The 7,232-nt window shown below is 38.1% G+C and overlaps 1 pseudogene; it reads left to right on the top strand.

Moving 5' to 3' along the window:
• Positions 1–816: 816 nt before the first annotated feature.
• LOC133738403 (putative UPF0481 protein At3g02645) lies at positions 817–2,695 on the top strand (annotated as a pseudogene).
• Positions 2,696–7,232: the final 4,537 nt, after the last annotated feature.

Here is a 7,232-nt window from a genome sequence, read left to right on the forward strand (position 1 = left end):
CACAAAACCATCAGCAAACACTCTCACTCTCAGGAACCACCCATCAGCTTCCCTTTGAAGCTCTTGAATCTTGAACTATAGATTCAGTGGCCTAGGTTTTGTTTAACAACATCAGATCATTATTTCTTCATTTTGGGAGTATGCCCATTCGTAATCCAAAAGTAAGACAAAATTGGGAGAACACAAGACCTGAACAGATAGAGGAAAGCCATCATTTATGGCAAAAAGAGTGAAATTTTCTGCGATCAAACTAGAAAAAGATGAAGAAAAAAAAAAAAAAAAGAGAAGTGAGAAGAGAAGATTAAAAAGAGCGAGAGAAATCGAGTTCAATAATATGAACTAGAATTAAGTTCCGGGTGACCGGATGTTTGAAATCTTATGAGAAACAGAGTTGAGAAAGAAGGATAACAAAGAAGAGGATAACAGGGCTGCAATTTTCGTCTGTTTTTTTTTTTTTTTTTCAATTGACGGTAGAATGGAAGAAACAGCTCCTTTAGCTAGCCTTAGAGAAGGCATATTTTTTATTATTTAATGGCCAAGTGTTGAGGTGGTTAATTGGTGACCTTTGGAAATTTAATGGAGGAATAGGATTAAAAGTCAAGAACAATCAAGAAGCAACTACTGCCAAGGAGAGGATCCGGATCTAATAATACCAATTGGTATTTGGTGGTGAAGAAATGTCAAAATGGGAGCCACGTGAAAGACAGTTTTCACTAAAAAGAATTAACCCATGAGGAAAACGCATTCCCAATGGTTTAATGGCTATCGCACTCAATCAAAGTCATTAATCACAGTATTTATGGACTCTTCTACTCAATTCAACGTCCTCACACCTCAATGCTCATCAGCAACTGTTGCCAAAGTTCATCCCCAGCTTAGAAGAACAGCCTAAACATGTCTTCTCTCCAACCAACATTCTCTTCCAAATCCAGTTCCAACTTCAATGAGCTTCAATGGGTGATTCAAATACGAAAAACCCTAGACGAGGAGCTCGAAGATGATGGAGAAATCCCCGTCTCCATTTTCAACGTCCCCAAATCCCTCTTGGCTACTAACCCGGAATCGTACACCCCTCAACAAGTTGCGATTGGTCCTTACCATTATTGGCGTCTGGAGCTGTATGAGATGGAGAGGTACAAAGTGGCTGCGGCAAAACGAACGCGAAAGCAGCTCCAAACCCTCAAATTCCAGCACCTTGTTGACCAATTGATGAGTTTCGAGCCGAGGATTCGTGCTTGTTACCACAAGTACTTGGAGTTTAATGGTGAGACTTTGGGGTGGATGATGGTCATTGATGCTTCATTTCTCCTCGAAATCCTCCGAGTCTATGCAGTCCAAGACGGGAAGACTTTGACGAGAGTTTCTTCAAGGATGGCGCATTTGGTTGATCATGCAGGAAGGAAGTCAGCGCATCATGCAATCCTTAGGGACTTGGTGATGCTTGAGAATCAAATCCCACTATTTGTGTTGAGAAAAGTGTTGGAATTTCAGTTCCCAACGTTGGAATGTGCCGCAATATGCTTCTTTCCATGTTTATGGGATTGTGCAAAGAGCTCTCACCATTCAAGATGAATGATGACGACTTGCAAAAGATCCAAGTCTCGAGTTTTTGTCACTTGTTGGACTTTTTGTACAACATGGTCACCCCCAAGTTAGAAGCTGGGCCGTTGGAAATCACAGAAGTCGAGGGTGGGGAGGCCACACTAGACAAGGCAAAATCATCAGATAACTCGAATTTCGTCAAACAATTTCTGGAAGAGGTATGGAAGCTGCTTTTGAAGTTGAATAAAGGTCCAATACGTCTGCTGACAAAAAAACTAATATCTGGACCTGTAAAGGTGATATCCAAACTACCTTGGACTATCCTCTCCAACCTTCCTGGATTTGCAATTTTGAAAAAACCTCTCGAGTCCTTAGTTTCCTCTCAAGTCAAAGAAGCAGTCAAACTAGAATATGAAAATTCGAGCAGTGTAAACCGCCCTTGATAGAGGAGATCACTATTCCATCTGTCTCTGATCTGTCAAAATCCGGTGTCAAGTTCCTGCCCACAAATAGCATTTCGAGCATCTCTTTCGATGCTAAAACTTGCTCATTTTACCTCCCCAGTACTAGCTTAGATGGGAACACAGAGGTGATCCTGAGAAACTTGGTGGCCTACGAAGCATCAATTGCATCGGGGCCATTGGTTTTTACTCGCTACACCGAGTTGATGAATGGGATCATAGACACCGAGGAGGATGCCAAGTTGCTTAGAGGGAAAGGTATCATCTTGAACCATTTGAAGAGTGATGAAGAAGTGGCGAAGCTGTTCAATGGCATGAGCAAGTCCATTAGATTGACTAAAGTGCCCTTCTTGGATAAGGCAATCGAAGATGCCAACAAGTATTACAATGGTAGATGGAAGGTGAAGACGATGAAGTTTTTTAACACTTACGTGATTGGTTGCTGGAAAGTTCTGGCTTTGCTCGCTGCCATTTTGCTCCTGGTCTTGATGACAATGCAAACATTTTGCCCAGGATACAACTGCAGTCGCATATATCAGATCAACACCACAACCTAGTGATTTGATTAGCCGTATTAATATCGTTGTCATCTTGCTCATTGACGACCCCTCTTAATTTGTGCTATGGAATCGAAAAGCTTCTGGATGTTTTTTTGAGGGGATTGCAATGATCAAAAGATTGTAGTGCTTATTTCTTAATTGTTCGATTCTCTCTCTCTCTCTACTACTCCCCCCCCCGGGGTGAAGTTAATTAGTGATTGTAATGATGACAAAGGGCATCAAGAATTTGATTATATGCTAATATATCGTTTGGTATAGGCATGACTCATTGACCTTCTGTCATCGATCTTAATTTAACTTCGATATCTTGGCTGGTTAATGACAATTTGAACTCAACAACGTCAACATATATACGTAAACTTTTGGTTTCCGAGTTCAGTAATGTTATAACATGATCAGAACTTATCAATTATAAACTGAATTTGAAATTAGGTTCCGGTGATCTCCACTTCTTTATTAGTCAGCAAAGAGCAAATTATTAGTCTTCACTTACACAACTATGATATTCATATCTGAGATTAGATCACTTTTAATTTCTTTGCAAATATCCAAGAAAATAATACACAGTTGAGAAGATCGATAATTAAAATATGGTCACATCAGTATATTCTACCAACTGCTTAGATATAATTAAGAAGATAATTTATATTTACTACAGGTTGTTCAGATATACATGAGATTTTTCATATATATAGGCTGCTTTGGATTGTACTGAGAATTCGGTGCAAGTTGAGGATTGAAATCTCTACTCCATGCTGGTACACATGTGTACCCTTGAAATGGATTTGCAATTAAAAATGGCCTAACCAAACTGCAGCAATACTCTTGAGAAGGAAAGCAACCATCTTGACCTGATTATGCTCTGGAACCTCCATGATCTAGAAGAATCTATCCACCTCAACTTGCCACGAACAACTATATATCTTGACCTGCTAGCTTTCCGTCTCAAGAGTACTGCTGCAGTTTCGTGGGATCAATTGCAATGATCTAGCAGAGGCAGAGGAAGTAAGGAGAAAAGAAACCCTAGAGCGACTAACAATGAATCCTAAAAGCCCACATGTTAGAACAAAACAAATCCAAATCGAACTAAGAAACCCTAAAATACTTAAAAATAGTAAATTGCAGTTTTGAGGCCCGACACGACCTCAAATGCCCGAAACAGTCCACACATCGTGGCATAGCCATGAGTTTTGTTCCTGGCGCCGTTCCCTTTGATCAAAAAGGTATAAAAATAAGCATTCTGACACCGAATGCCAAATTTGCAGTAAACCAATTTTTTCTTTTTCATGATCAAGCTGCTCTATGATCCTTGTTGCCATCCGTTCTACATAAGCAGACTCCAAAATTCTTGTTTTAGGGTTTATTACTTGTAAATCCAGGTTACTTTCCAATTGCGTCAGAGAGGAAAAACTTGCGCGGTTGATTTAGAGGAGGAAGAGGAAGAGGAAGAAGACAAAGAAATATATTTTTGTAGTTTCTAGTTCATCGTTTTAGTTTGATCTTTTTTGTGAAATGTAAATTATTTAATCATGGTCAAGCAAAAGAACAGGAGTAATTAATTTAGAAGGTGGGCAGCAAATTTGTTCCCCAGATCAAGGATGCTTGTTTGGTCACTTCATGACGCGTTGCATAGTTAAAGTAACGGCGTATTAATTTCATGGTCGACCATGATATTTTGACAACGATCTGGAGGTGGTCGTGGTGGAGTTAATGGTGTTTTAGAGTCTTTTTTATGTAGATCTTAGCACAACTAGGGTCAAAATTCAAAACTTATGCGCCTTTGCAATAGCATTGGGTATCCCAAATAAAAACCTGTCCTTCATTGTCATCACCTTTGAAATTAGAGACGGTTGCTAGAAGCATCAACACTACATCTGGGATGGTTCTGGTAGTGATACAAACTGATGCCTAATTGACGGCTTGAAACGTATCAAGATAACTGTTACTAATACGATCTGGAGGTTCACAAGTTTTTCTTGACGACTGCAATGGACGTTTTGACTAACGACTTCAACTGTGGTGCAACCTAGAGACTGTGCACATCTGGCCCCGTCAGTGCAGTGGCTAGGATTATGATCCCTATTTAGTCGGACAAACAAGTGACCCTCTTTTATAGTGGAGTTGGACTGATGATTTTTTTTTTTATGTACCCTCCTTTCTAGGCCCAAGGACTAATCTGCTGGGAGTCGGACGGCCAACAGGGCATTCTAGCCCCTTCCTTGGCCACATTTATAATTCAGTAATTACACTATAGCGAATCTAGTGTTCGAATTCAAGAGGTGGGAGTTCCACATCTTAAAAGTTCATGTGGGGGGACCTAGTGTATCCACTGAAGCACTTGTCATGGTTTGACTGATGATATTTGGATAGTCTCGTCTTGAATTTTGCAAGCTTTTCAATATTCAGGGCACAGATTTCTAATGACTACTTGTTTCAAAATCAAAAGTAAGCTTGGATCATGATTCTTTTAGAAATTGATAGTTATCCTTTTTCCTTTCTTTTGGAAATGAAACCCTAGTTTCTATTAGAAGACCTTTTCTAAGTTTCTATTTTTTATTTTTTATTTTTTTTATATTCAATTTGCTTCTACGTACCGTAATTCGTGAATATATAGGGTGATAGGTTGAAGACTTTTTTTTTTTTTTCCTTGAAGGGTGGTTGAAGAAAAGCGAAGTGTTTTTCTTGGTTTAGACGTCTTTTGTGTGAGCTTTTATATGCTTTTTAATGAGTGATATTTGTGAATAGTAGTTTATGCGTGAGATACTATAAATACAAATAACAAAACTTATGCTTATTGTATGTACTATTCTGTTATTCGAATTTGATTTCGTTATTAATACAATGGAACCTTTTTACCTCTCAATAAAATATCTCATTATGACAACATTTCATTTTGATCTATAACTTTGAATACCCAAATTCAAATCACTATCCGATGGATTAACGGATACCCAGTCCACTAGTCCAATCTGACTATTGTAATGAATATTCTTAGATTTTAAATAATAATATTAAGCTTTTTATTATGATATCTCATAAAACTTCAATAAAACATTGAAACAAAATGAACAGCACCACCGAATATAGAATTAAAATAACCAAAATACTCCTTAGAATGATACACTAAGACAGACCCAAATACTCTGTTGAAAATCTTCACTACTCTTTCACCTATTCGTTATTTCGGAGAGATTTTGGTTTTTCTCCACTTCTCCCCATCTTGTAATTTCATTTACTTAATTAATAAAACAAATGGAGGGATGGTCGATGTGTTTCTAGGTGCAGTGGTATTCTCTCATTTACTGACAAAATACATAGGAGCCTCGCACGAAGTTTGGTAACAAGGGGTTGATATTGCCTAATCCTCTATTGTTATTAGATAGAAATCAGGGTAATGCTCATAAATCTAATTCTACCACCACTTTTTCTCCCAAGTTGTACTAAAATAGAACTCTCTCAATAAATCTATAACGTTTCCAATTTTATTCCCCAAAAATAATTTGTTTTCCAAACTCCAATTATTCATTTCCCTTCTCCAATATAGTCCAATTCCAAAGCCCCTATGACACCCTCCCTCCACCAACCACCGCCACTACCGCCACCTCAACCACAATCCCAACCATTACGTCCTCAAGCGCTAGAGACACCACCCAATCCCTTTTCACCACGCGCGACCCCGACATGAGGTTCCTCAAGTACGGGTAGCCCTACCGGAGCTTGACAGATCACTCACACATGCTCACCACCCAGGAGACACGTGTCACCGTCCTCCCAAACGGCATAACAGTCGTGGCAGAGTCAAACCTCGCCGCGAAGACTAAGTGGTGAGTCTAAATAGTAATTATACTTGGTTGTGGAGTGTTTGAATTCTGTACCATGCTGACAGTAGAACCTTATCTCTTATTTTCACTTCTTTCGACTTAAACACTACATATATATAGTCAAATACTATACATTTTCACCAACAAATTACTATATAGTGCTTTCTGATTATGTAAATTATCATGCATAATATCTTTTAAACAAACAACAACAAATAAATGATTGAAAACAAAAAGATTCATTTTTTGTGACTTTAGTTGACTCTAACTCAACAAGTGGAAACGACAATAAAAAAGTAACCTACTATTTTATGACCCTAATCCAATAGGTGAAATTTCTCTTATTATGCTTTAACCACTTTTTTTCTTCTTATTTTTTGGTTTTCATATCATTCCTTAACTGATGGAAGACGAACATAGGGGTGTGTCTATGTGCTTCTTTCAGAGAATTTTGGGAGAGTAGTCTTGATTGAACAAGAAAAAGGAAAACTAAAATGATACAAATCAATTTTGATAATCCTTTTCCTATTGTAAAAATGAGACCAATTACCAGTTCATCCTTCGACCAATTAATCAGTGTTAGGCTCCCAATAAGTAGCTACTGTTCATGAAGACCTCCGTTGCACGGTACTTCTATGGATGATCATCGACTTTTCTTATTACGAACTTATGATACGTTTATTAACTTGAAATTAGTATGAGAATAAGATGAATGATTTTAATACATTACTTTCCATGTATTTACTAACACAAAGTAAATCGGAATGCAAATGGACCCAATTTTGAAAGTAACCAAATTTGATGACTTTTCATGTCTTCACTGTAAGACATAGAAACTTTGACAACTT

The sequence above is a fragment of the Rosa rugosa genome, chromosome 1 (genome assembly GCF_958449725.1).
Source record: "Rosa rugosa chromosome 1, drRosRugo1.1, whole genome shotgun sequence".
Classification (NCBI taxonomy): domain Eukaryota; kingdom Viridiplantae; phylum Streptophyta; class Magnoliopsida; order Rosales; family Rosaceae; genus Rosa; species Rosa rugosa.